Consider the following 13,924-nt stretch of genomic DNA (forward strand, 5'->3'; position numbering starts at 1 on the left):
GTAAAGCTTTTTATGAGCTTTAATGAAAATTATGGTTTTATGTGGCTAGAATGACTTTGGACCATTTGCTTATCTGAGTGATATACATGTATAATACTAATCAAGAACGATAAGAAAACCTGTTTGGTGATTTCCCACAGAAGACTGCAACAGAGCCAGTACATTACTTTTCAAAGTGATTTACAAATAAATCATATGTTCTATGAAATGTTTGCTGTTGTGGTAAAAATTTTAGATGAGGACATTTCTTTAAAAATGGCTACAGAACTACTGTCTACTTTATTATGTTATTGCTGTTGAGAAACAACCTCAGATGTCTTGTTATACCACATTTCTTCTTGAAAGAAGCATCATTAAACTTAACCCAACAGTTTGCAGAAATCTGATAATCAAGTGTTGAATACTGTGGGTATCATCTTATTGTTACCTTCTTCCCTCTACATAAAAGCAAATAAGTGGGTCTGTTTGGCTTTCAGAAGGCTTAAAGGAAGAGACTGACTGGTACTGTGCTTGCTGACAATGCACAGGAATCACAGAAGGTCAGTTAATTTTGCTGGCAGATACTCTACAAATAGGGAAGAAAGTACACATTGTCTGTTTGTGCTTAGTCTATTAATGCAGTCATTAATTGCATCCTCCTGCTCAGACACCATCCTGAACATAAAATAAATTAAATGTTATTTAAGGGGTTGTTCTTAGTCCAACCTGATTTTTGTATGAAGGCATGTAGATATCTAGTCCATACTTGATAATCATAAAGATAGACATATATAGAGACAATGCCACTGTGTGTAGCACCTAGACAGAGACAAAATGAGGAGCTGAAACCTCATTTTTTTCTGAGAATACCTTTCTGATTTCTTTTCCCTAGAGCTGCTGTAAATGCAAAACTTCCCAGTAAAAAGCTTCATTAGGCTCACACTTCAATATAAGTGTAGTGGCATTTGGTAGCTCAAGTAAGTTTTTTCCTTGTTTAAGATGGCATTGTCTTATGGGACTTAAAAATATTGGCTTGGATATAGTGCTTTGCTATATAGTACTTGGCACAAAGAAATCAAACATAACTTTATCCCTGTGATTCTTAAAGGAACCTAGGACCTAGTCTTCAATGCAAGACACATGCATTGCTCAGGCTGCTGCACTTTATGGATGCTGTCATTCGTGCCATTCTCCCTCCTTAGGGTTATTTTTGTACTGACAATCATGGCAGGTTGAATGAAGATCTGCTTTGTGAGATGTGGCTAATCAGGCAATTACTACTTAGATGAACCTCTAGATAGCTAGTGAAACAAAGTCAGACCAGTGGTCTTTGTTGAGCAGCATAAAGCAGCTACATCAGAAAGGAACTATCTTGCGGGTCCTATTCCATTTAAGTGCACATTTGTGCTTCACATCTGAGATACATGTTCGAGCAAGACTACAAAGCCTGAGACATTAAGAAAATCGAAATTCTGAAATTTTACTTATTTCTGAATTAGAAACACTTTCTCCCTTCAAAAAATTTGAAATCCTTCCTGGAGGAAATTTATGCAAAACATTAATCATCTCAGTGGAACACTGTTCTGCTTCAATTTCAGCTTCTCAGTACTCACAGCTTGGTAAGTAGATCCAACAGTCTGTAGGAACTGCATGTTAATGTTTGTGTATTTTTGAAATTATCATTTAGGTTGAAAAAGAATTTTAAGATCACTGAATTCAACTGTTAACCCAGTACTGCCAAGTCCACCACTAAACCATGTTCTGAAGTGCCACATCTTTTAAATTCCCTCAAGGATGGTGACTATTTCACTTCCCTGGGCAGACTGTGGTTGACAACACTTTCTATGAAAAACTTTTTCCTAATTTCCAATCTAAACCTCCCCTGGTGCAGCTTGAGGCCATTTCCTCTGGTCCTATTGCTTGTTATTTGGGAGAAAAGACTGACCCCCAACAGGCCACAACCTTCTTTTCTGATAATTATAGAGAGTGATAATGTCTTCCCTCAGTCTCCTCTTTTCCAGGCTAAACACTCACAGCTCCCTCAGCTGCTCCTCATCAGGCCTGTGCTCCAGACCCTTCCACAGCTTTCTTCCCATTCTCTGGACCTGTTCCAGAACCTCAATGTCTTTCTTGCAGTGAGGGGTTCAGAACTGAACACAGGATTTGAGGTGCAGCCTCACCAATGTCAAGTACAGGGGGATGATCATTTGTCTAACCCTGCTGGTCACACTCTTTCTGATCCAAGTCAGGATGCCTTTGGCCTTTTTGGCCACTTGGCCACACACACTGGCTCATGTTCTCCTGTCATTGACCAGCACCCCCAGGTCCCTTCCCACTGGGTCACTTTCCACTCACTCATTTCCAAGCCTATAGCAATTCATGGGGTTGCTGTGACCCAAGAGCAGGACTCATCACTTTGCCTCATTGAACCTCACACAATTATCATCAGCCCATCTGATAATCCCATATTGAACACTGTGAATATCACCTGGGTGAATAACACCTGTCCAGATCTCTCTGCAGATCCTTTCTAAACTCCAGTAGATGAATGCTCCTGCCCAGTTTGGGACAATCTGCAGACTAAGTGTGTCATCTCTCCCCTCTTCCAGATAATTGAAAAAAGATAATAAACAGAGCTGAGCCCAATACTGAGCCCCAGAGAGAAGCACCAGTGTGGATTTCACTCCATTCACCATCACTCTCTGGGCCCAAACATCCACCAGTTTTTTACCCACTGAAAAATACACCATCCAAGCCATGAACAGGCAGTGTCTCCAGGGACAGACACTGCTGTGGAAATTGGTATCAAAGGTTTTACTTATGCTCAGAAAAATGACCTTATATGTATGTATATATATATATATACATATATATAGATCTAAAAGATAATTTCGAAATGATGAATTGGAATGGTTTCTAATAAGGAACAACACAGTGAATTTTTCCTTCCAAACTGACAGTTTCAGAACATGTTTGTTTCTAATGAAACTGAATTCTGCAAGGGAAAGCAAGTCAGTTGGAGTCTCAATTTAGTGGAACTTGCTGATTCTGGGTACAGAGGCAGGCAAATTACTGTAATCGCAGAGTATTTGCTTTAGTCAAAATCCTACAAAATGTCTGTAGAAGTATGTAGAAGAATGCCTGTAACAAGTAGTATCTGTCATAATTATCAGGTCAGTCTTACTTCTTACTCCTCTAATGTTTTCAAAAACAGGCCAATCCTTACTTAGCCCCAGTTCCAATAAATCTCTACCCCATCTGGACATCTGCCTTTTTCCAAGATGAGTTCCACAACACCAGAGAAGGAGGAGAAGGAGGGACTTGTTTCCATAACTGTTAGAGCAGATTAAGCTTCATCACTTCCTGCAATCTGGAAATACCACAGATGACTGTGGCTGTCAAATGCCTCATGGAAGTTTCACATGGCTGATAATGCACAGTGGAGTGACTCTGAGGTCTTCCTAAAAAGACCTTATGTTGTCCATCTCAGCACACTCAAGCTCCTTTCCATTCCAAGTAGCAAGAATAAACCACCTTTTGTTGATGTAGAGTGGTGCAAAGTATGCAGCTAGACATGGGTTAGAGGTAACTTTTGACAGCCCTGAATGAGAAAGCTCAGGTAAATGTGATGCAGTCAAGCCTCAGTACATACCTAATGCTGTCTAGAGGCAGACAGGATAGCAAGCTCAACATTTCCTACTCTGACTTCAATGCTGTTACTTGGGTGACTACTGATGTCACCTAATGCAGTGACAGATGTGTAGGGTGCTCAAGGTGCAGAAGTCCTCCTGGCATGGTGAGACACGTGGAAACAAGCCAGACTTTTTGCCATGCCTTAGTCCTGGCATGTAAAGACAAACTAGGACCAGCCTCTTCCAGTTTTGGAAATTGAGTTGCAAGGGTCCATGCTGCTCTGATAGGGATATCCCTATGGTCCAGCCTACCCTGCAGATATTACAGACTCACATCTGAGTATGACTCTCAGACCTTTTCCCCCTCACCACCACACACCTCCACACAGTCACCTGATTAACTAACCCACAGAGCAGCACTAACAGTGATTTCCTTGGCAGGGCTGAGTTATTTTCAGTGCCTGCAATTCTCTTCCCTCCAGGTGTAATTACAAGAGCAATTAAAACCAGCCAACTGTCTCCAAGTATTATTTCTTGAGAAAACAGGTCTCAAAATAGGTTATATATGTTCTGCTATCTCAGCTGTTGTTCGGTATGGCCTCAAAGTACAGTCTCTCTGAATTTCTTTCCCTAAGCCAGCAAAACTGACCCCCCTTTATTGTGTTATTACTGATTGTTATTGTTAAAGTGATTCTCTGAACTTTTAATTTCCAGGCCTACAAGCTCTCTGGCTTAGGGCAGGACCTCTAGTAGGTGTGATAAACTGCCTCCTCACTCTTTTCTCCAAGGTTTGCTCTCAACAGCTTGTCTAATGCTTCACTGGTTTCCCACCAACCATAACATCTACTTAGATCAGGACTAAAAAATTAAAGGAAATAAATAAAAAATAAAGGAAAGTTTTATATTATAAAAATCAGTTTTTGCTGACTAGGTTATACATAATTTGTATGGGTTTGCTTCTCTGTACTCTTATTCTGCTACAGAAAATTGCCAACAGATCAAAATTACACAGCAAATAGTCTGCTATGGGCAAATAAAGAAGCTGATGTTTTTGATTTAGCCAAAAAGAAGATAAAAAGAAACCAGATGAACTAATTCAACAGGTGATGAATAGTTGGAGTGTCCAATAATCTAAGTCAGAAATAAAGGTTTAATGTTAATTGAAGCTGAGCACTTTGTTAAGCAGCCTGTAAGAAATATTTTCCAAATTACATTGTCAATATGATTTCTGCAGTATCAGAAAAGTGAAAAAGTAGGTTTCAGCTAATATAGTAATTTCTCACACTTTCAAAAATAAACATTAATGGGGAATCAGTCTCTGGGTATTGAAGGAATTTCTGATTGACAATTTGTGTCTTGGAAGAGACATCCATTAACCTACAAAGCACAGGGAAGATACCAAATAAGCAAACACAAAAACATGCAACCCCCCTTGCTGCTCTCACTAGTGTAGTTGTGAAATACAATGCAAATGCAAATGCAAAATTAAATGCAAATCCTAGCTGTTTCATATGTCAGGGTGTGATGCCTCTGATAAAAACACATTAACAGTATTGAAAATTCAGACCAGCAAAGCTGTGAAGAAAGACCACTTAAAATAGTTTTGTCTACTGCACAGTGCCTGATAAAGCAAGTTTTTCCATACATGTACACTCTGGCCTGTAGGTAACAAGAACACTTCCTACTCCATGTATCTTGCATCTGCTTTATACCTGTGGCTCTGGAGGTGCTTTCTGTTCTTTGAAAGTCTCAATCCAAACTTTTTTGTGGAAGGTTTTATGAAAGTTTTATTGGAGTGTGCTTAATTTTTGCAGTTGTAAATATAATATAAATTTCCCTTGACATAAAACTTGCTTTAAGATTAAAATTTAAATGCCTAGAACTGTAAGTACCTTCTTTGTCTGTGGAGAGATTAAAATGCATTGTAAAGGAAGAATGAGCAATACAGTAATTTTTGTGTTTAATTTCTGTAACAACTCTGTTGTTTGCCTTTTCATCATTTGAAATCCTGGCCATAAAATACAACTGTGGAATAGGAAAATGGAGAAGGAAAATGGAGGCAAGACAAAAAAAATGAATGAAAACATTTCATTCATGACAATGATACTGCTCAAAACATCTAGACTATGACTGGCAAAACTGATGAAACTTCAGAAGAAAGTTGATTAAAAATAGAAAGTAGAGGGCCATAGATCTGGGGGTTGAAATGCAAATGACACGGCCTGAAGTTCTTAATAGTACACATAACTACATTATTGCAATACAGTTGAAGTACTGTGTCATTAGGCAGTTATTTTAACCTAGAGTTCCAGTGCAAAAGCAGGTACATTTTGAGCTTCTGTTATTTATGCTCTCACCCAAGGCACCATGCTGTCTGTTTGCTATATTGGGCTTCTGCTTTGCAGATGTTCAAAGCAAAAATTATGCCTGTTACATAAGTTTGAACACAATCTGCTGTCCGACAAAGGTCTCAAGACAATATCTTTTCAGTTTTATCATCTAGGTGCTGATTTGGATTAAGATTATAGAAATACAGAATATCCTGGAGCTGGAAAGCACCCACAAGTATCATCAAGTCCAACTCCTGGTCTTGTATATGACAGCCCAAATTGAATATGCCCTGTCTAAAACATGTTTAAGGAAAGCACACATTTTATAATGCAAATATCATAACTTATATATCCCACAGCCATACCCCTTTTCAACTTTCAATCTTTTTCAACACTGAAAAATACTTCAGTAGGATCTTGTTATACTTCTAGTATGACAATCTCCTTTTAACCCTGTCACCATCACCATAAGAGATTGATAATAATCTTTTGTTATGAATGAGTTTTTAATGGTCCTGCTTTACAAAACTCAAATTCATCAGACTTTTTGTGAATCAGACTCTGCCCTGTTCCAAATCACTTAATCTGTGTCAGCAAAGGCACAGCTGTTGAGCAACAGCTAACTCAGTGGCAAGCTGCCTCTGCAACATCTTAGGGAATGTATATGTGCAAACAGCCCCTGGGGTGGGAGTAACTGCATGCACTGCAAATGCAGTGCTATCTCCTTTTTTTACCCTTTTAATGATATATCCAATGTGTTGAATCCTTCTTAATTTTTACTTTTTCATCTTTGTGCTTTCCAGGAAAGCTTAAAAATCAATTTTCCAATTTGTTTGTCCTGGGGCCTTTTTCTTATTTACAGAGATATTATTTATAACATACACTGGCCACTTCTGTTCTTAGTATCAGGTGCCCACATGTGAGGTTATTGACACTAAGCAGCATTCTGTTTGCTTGCAGGGGTATAGCTTGTAGGAAAATACTACCGTTTGGTTTGATTTTCAGAGACACCAAGCCAAGAAAATGCAGCCATTGGACAGGTTTCCTTGCCCTAATGTTCAGGCTTCCAACAACGATGCCACAGATAGATTTAAGCATCCTCTTCTACTTCCATCCTAAGATATTAGAGTTATATATATATTATAGAAAAAGAATTTTTCACCAAATTTGCATCTTATTTAGCTTTTTGCTACTCACTGTTGCTGCTTTGAAGAATAATGAATGTGGCAATGGAAAGTGCATGGAATATATTTCACCAGAATCTTTCTTTCAGCCCAGGGGCAGAGAAATCCAGATGTCAGACCCGGCAGGTAGCGTGGCAGATGGTACCATGGCCTCAAAGGCAGTGGAAGTTGGGCAGAGGGATTGCAGCTGTATGAGAGCAAGCTGGGGGAGACCTTAAACAGCTATAAAGTCAGTAGTATGGATGGCTTGGAGAAGAGGAAAAAGCTTGACTGGAGAAGGAATGTGTCAGGAGTGAGAGAGAGGGAGCATAAAAGCAGCTGAGGTGTTTAGTGGAAAGTGATCTTCACAGCAGGAAGGTCAGAGGGTGACAGCACAGTAAAGGGAAGGCTAAATGGCAAGCTGCTTTGGAAGAGAGCAGCAGGCAAAAAAATTGAAAGCATAAAAAAAAGTGTGAGAAAAATAGTGAGCAGTTCTCTGGTTTTACAAAAATCAGGTACACTAATTTGGTGGATTCATATTCAAAGAATTCTGGAAAAGCTCCCTCTATTGCCATTGTTTTTGTTTGCCTTTATATACCCTTAAATACCCATTGAAATAAAAAACATGGATTTCTTTTTTTACCCTACCTCCCCCTATTTCAATATTTTTGATGTTAAAATCAACATCAAAAGCATTAGTAGCTCAAAGTACCATAATCTAAGGCAGAAAAAGCTGAACATCAGTTTGTTTGTTTGATTTTCTCTCCTGACACATATACGACATTCAAGGTCTCAATGTATTCTGCAAGTCTTTGTGACTCCTATGCCATGTTCTCCAAGTTAGTTGTGAGTATTACTCTTCATGGTAGTCAGCCCTTCTATTATATTCTGCAGTTTAAAGATATCATTTAATAGCTCATCATGGACAGCAGATGTACATCAAAAAGTAATTGTTGGGAAGTGGGAAAACACCATATTGAGAATGAAAATGGCACAGAAGCTGCAAAAAGCAGGGAATAATATTCTTTTTTTGCTTTGAAAAGTTCTGAATTGGGCAGATCATCTCCCTCACAACAGGTCCTACTCTTCAAGTAGTCTCACTCAAGGCCATCAACGATATTAAAGGGGATAGAAAGTTTGATCTGTGAGATAAAAGAAAAAAAATTATGTTCAGCTGTAGAAATACATAATAAAAATTGCAAAGATGGAGATGTAAACTGCCCTCTGAGGTAGAAATTATAAAGCTGAAATTGATCATTCCCTTTACACTTTGGGGCAAAAAAGGAATCTGAGGGGCTGTGGAGCCTGGAAAAATACTGTCTTGTAAATACTGTCTGAGCAGTGTCTCTCACTGAAAGGATTGAAGAATAGTTCAGACATCAGATGTCCTATATAAATACATTTGATCTTCTTATGTTGCACAGATATGCAAAATCCCCACTGATATATAGATATACTCCTGGCCCAGGTTTCAGGAGTAATAAATAAAGTATATTGTGCTGTACAAATTATGCACTGACATGACACACTAGGTAAAGAAAACCCCTACATCTACTATTGAGTACATGCAGATAATTTATTCTCTTTTCAGACACTATCTATCAATGAAAAAATGAGAGAAATAGAAGAGATCAAACACAATCTTGGTACAAGGCAGCTCTTCCTCTTACAGCAATTGCAATCTGGGATTTTTCTGAGCTGTACAAAGTGGAATGTCACTTACCAACATCGTTTGATGGGTGAAAAATCTGGATTATATTAGTAAATGATTTTGTAAATGAGTAACTCAAAGGTTTATCTGCCTGTTCCTGATGATTTCCACTCTTTGTATATTCATCTCTTTTCTCTTGCCCAATAGATCATTTCCTTAACTTTTTTTTTACCAAGGTTTTTAAAAAATATCTTCCTAGATTACCTATTTCTTCTGTAGGTCAATGCCATAGCTCTCAAATTTCCTGCAAATGTGTTGCCACTTTGTAAGCTTTATATCTGAAGTAAAACAGAGAAGTTGAAAAGCCTAAATCCTTTATACCAGTGATATATCATATGGGTTTTTGCCTGGTTGCTTGGCAATAAAACACAGACATATGACTCCCTCCTCCATCTTCCTGACACCACCTGAAGATATTTTGTCTTGGCCTTTCTTCTTTTGTTCTTGCCTCTCTGTGGGGGTGTTAGTTACAAAAGGGTTTTCAGCCTGATTTCTTTTTTCTCACAGTCTGTATGTCACTGTTTTGTTACAGAATCACGATATATGTGTAAAGACATGACTAATGGCAGCTGGGGATTAGAAGGGACAGAGCAGTGGGAGATCAATGTCACCCAAGTTTAGGCACCAACATGGTGCCAATCTTAGGTGCAACTGTGGCACCTAAGACACCTGCCTGGTGTCCCTGTGTCAGTGAGATGAAGATGTCACCAGAAGACAATTTGGTACCCCTGGCACACCAGAGTCACGAGTTGGAGATATCTGCACATCAGCCACTGGGCTCTGGAGACCAGGGAAGAAGGGCTGGACACTTCTCACTGAGGCAGCTTGCCTAGGTGTCAGCACTGTCCCCTGCTCAGAAGGGGCAATCCCCAAAGGCACCTACCACAGTCCCTTCTGCACAGAGAGGGAGGGCCTTCAGGCAGATAATGCCCATGTTCAGGGGTATCTTCACTGCATGGTCAAGAGGCCATCCAGTTCTGAGCTCTGCATTATGCCAATGTCATTGGTGCAATTTCCACGTCTCAGACCCTGTGCCCTCTCCAAGAAGGCAGTTCTTGGTAGCACTTGGACTGGTCTGCTCTTCCTTCTACAGCCATAAAGAGAGCTTTTGCTTCATGCCACTTTTCCAGTGAACTTGCCTGCCTTTCTGGGTTAAAGAGATTTGTGGGAAGGCAGGCAGGGGGTTATCAGCACCTCTCTGCCTTAGTCCACAACTGCAAGATGGGAGAATAATCAGCCCATGGAAAAGCAATTCTTGGCCTCAAGGTCACACATACATCGTGCCACCTAGTGAAAACCCCTCCTTGGTGGGTGAGTGGAAGAGCAGGGGCAAGAGCTGAGAAAGAAAAGGGCCCCAGTTGTATTTGAGGCAGCAGGGTCAGTTCAAAGCACTTTGCCCTCTTTTATCCCTCTCTCATGGCCATTGTTGTTCCCCAGGCAGGAGCTTCTCATCTGTTGCAGTTTTGAGCAATGAAGGTAAACATGTACTTACTTTGTTTTATTCTCATTCACAGTCAGGAAGCTTTATCATTTCAAGAGCTGATTCAGAAAGCAGATTACATATGCCTGCCTTAAGGACAGGAAAAATGGCTCAGTCTCTATCACAAGCATATCAGGGCACAAAGTCAGCAGTAGAAACCTACCTAAGAGTTTACAGACATATGCATCAACAGGCAGGTTAAATCCTAACACTTCCCTTGTAAATCCATCATGGATAAATAGCTGCCTTTCACTTCTTCCTCTGTTTGAGAAATATGTGCAGGCAGATTTCAACATCTTCAGATATGCTCATTATTCAAAATTATTTTCAAATTGGTTTGCAGAAAATTTCCCAAGTGCAGAGCCTCTTAGTGTTTTATAACAAAGCAGTGGTTATCTGGACATTTTTGGCTGAGTAACTCATGCATTGTTGGGTTTGCCTCAGGGTTAAAGAGCACAGTAGAGGCAAATGGCAAGCACTCATTGCCATCATCAAATATACCATTGGCAATTTAATGTCAAATGTCCCTCTAGACCAAATGTGTAATTTAATAGCCTGTCTTCATTTAGATGTAAATGTGAGAGTGTCATGAACTCATAACTTGGTTTTCAGATAATTATTTATAGAGATGCGTTTAGACTCTTCACTCAGCTCTGGTGATGCTTCTGTGCACTTGTTTAGTTAGGTGACAATGCATGTGGCAATGTGGCAGCTCTGCAGTCTTAATTTATTCATCACAAGGTGCATTGGTTTCTTGATCTAGTTTCTGGAGAAATATTTAAAACTCCAGCTGGCACAATGTTAAGTAACATTCTAAAATAAGAAGGTGGCATTTGCAACCTTTCAGTACTTAAAGGGAGCCCATAAGAAAGATGAGGACAAACTTAAAGGAGGCCTATAAGAAAGACAGGGGCAAATTTTGAGGTTTGATTTATACTATGTGCAAGGAAGAATGAGAATATTTCACAATGAGAGTGGTAAAACACTGGAATATGTTGTCCAAATAGGTGGTGGATGTCCAATGACTGGAAACATTGAAGGCCAGACTGGACTGGCCTAGTTGAAGATGTCCCTGCTCATTGCAGGAGAGTTGGACTGGAGGACCTGTAGAGGTCCCTTCCAAATGAAACTATTGAATCATTCTAATGGAAAAAGTAATGAGTGGTCTGGAGTGGAGCTGACTGCACAGAAAACCTTGGCATAACACAGGATAAAGAGCCTCTTAGACACTGTGTTCCTGAATCTGGGAAAGACACGTGCAGGAGTGATTACCATGTAAGACATGATGTTTCAGTGAAAGCTGCTGAAGCCCTCTCACAGTTACCTATGCTAAGTGCTGGTAGAAAAGTAGATCAGATTTCAGTTTACCTCACTGTAAACTGAAATTTTAAAAATTAAACTGAATTGTCATTTTCCACATTAGTGGGTCTGACCACATGCTTGCAGTCCATGGTGATAGATGCACCTACAGTGTCTCATGATTGCCAGGAGAAAGGCCAAGCACAGCCTCAGCACAAACTTGTGCAGTCGAAGCCACTTCCTGCATTATCAGAGGTCACTCAGAGATCCACAAACACTGCCCATATACTTTTATAATGTCCCTTGGTCAAGTTGTGGGGGTTTATGAAAAAAAAAAATACTTGAAATGGCTCACATATATCAAAGGGTTAAAGCCTAAATTGTATAAAATTTAGTTAAAATACATTAAATAAGTACTGTAATAATTATATTTAAAGTGCAAATATAGGCCACAGAATCATAGACACTGAGCGTGATTTGAGTTGAAAGGGACATCATCTAGCTCAAACTTCTGTATTGTGGGCAGGGACATCTGTCTCAAGATAAACAGTTTATAGTAAAGCAATAATCTCAAAATATTAAATTCTGTGGTGCTTCTTAAGAAGAAAGCTCTCTCATAGCCAAGTTGTTTAGTGTTTTAAGAACCATTTTTGTCCGTGTCTCTAACCTGACTTCTATTGAGTCACTAAAACACTCAGTTTTGAAATTATTGCCAAAAGATCTTTTGAAAGTCTGTTCTGGTTTACAAGCTCCATCTATTTCTTGGAAGACCTGACATTGCTTGGAATGGGAAGACCATTGCCACTTCTGTCTCACAAATTTCTGACTAAAAATTTGCTTTCATATCCCTGTATTCCACATTATCATGGAAAAAACCATTCTGCCAGTATGATATTTTCACATTCACAGAAGTTTTTAGTGCAGTTTGGTATAGAGACAAATATAGTAGTTGTGCCCAAACAGAAGAGATTTGTCTAAGAATGCATAAAGGTGCTTCTGCCTCAAGAAAGATAGTAGTGCTTTTCCATTCTTACATCATCCCTGCAGTTTTCTGAGGGTAGCTTGGGACTTGACATGTTGCTAAGCCCATCACAATAGCATTACCACTATGGCCTTCTAGCTTTAAGCTCCAGGAGGTGGCCTCCAGGCAGCACAGTCCTATTTGTCCATCCTGAGAGTTGTCTGTTTGGTCTCCTGGCCTGCCTTCCAGGAAGGTGATGGAGACCCTGGCTTCACCCCCAGGATCTCCCATCAGCATGTGTAAAATGTGGGAGATGGGTAATAATTTCCTATACTAGCATTTAGAAAAGGAGACCTAATTGGTTTTTTTCAATGAGACAACAGAAGATATTCAATTGGCATAATATTTTTATCCAATTTGGAATTTGGGTGGGAGATGTCCTCTAACACAAGTTTGTCCCAGGACTTGCTAGGACAATTACCCTGTTGTCACATTAGAAGCACAGTCTTTTTCACCCCATACTGCTGCTCCAGAGGATAATCCCTCAGGAGTATAATATTCCCCAGCACCCTATTTGGGCATAATATCAAAAGGGATTTTAAAAGAAGACCAGCATTTTCAGGTTCTGCATATCTTCCTACAGCACAAAGGGATTGCTATCACCTTCACATCTGGTCCATAATCAGACACTCCAGGCCTTTCTGGCACAGAGAAAATAGTTGTTAGTCATGCGATTAAAGGCTAATCACCAGAATCACCAAGGCAAAGAGCAGATGAACAGAGAAGAAGAGAAGTCCTAGAAAGGCAGTAATGGCACGTGATGAAATGGCTGCTCTGAAAACTATCCAAGGAGAAGCATTCCCCCCTTGGCGGGTGTGAAACCCCCCAAGAAAATTTACCTGAAGAAGCTATCTCCCCAGAAGGGAGGGGTTATTGTCTACCTGTGGACTTCAATCCCAGTCAGATGGGGAGGAGGAACAGCACTGGGCAGCCTGTGCTTTTTGTTAGTGCTGTGTGTTTATGTGGGTGCTGGCAAGGCAATATTTCTATGTGTGAAGCTGGCTCATACGTGCATGTGAGCATGTGTTCACTGGCTGGACTTCAATATCAAAATGCTTTTCTGACTTCACAGTTCAAAGACAAGTGAGATTTAGTAAATGTTTATAGATATCTGAATACATGTAATGCATACATAAGCTTTGAGAGATCATGATTAAAGCAGAACCACAATGCAGACACACCTGGTTAGTGCATAATACCAGTGTGCATACTGCTTTATAGAAGTTTTCTCCTGGTCACCATTTTCTGTGCCATTTAATAACATTTTGGAGAGCTTCCTCACTAGAAGAAGAACCCACTAAACCTTTGG

The sequence above is a fragment of the Erithacus rubecula genome, assembly GCF_903797595.1.
Source record: "Erithacus rubecula genome assembly, chromosome: 4".
In the NCBI taxonomy this organism is placed as follows: Eukaryota; Metazoa; Chordata; class Aves; order Passeriformes; family Muscicapidae; genus Erithacus; species Erithacus rubecula.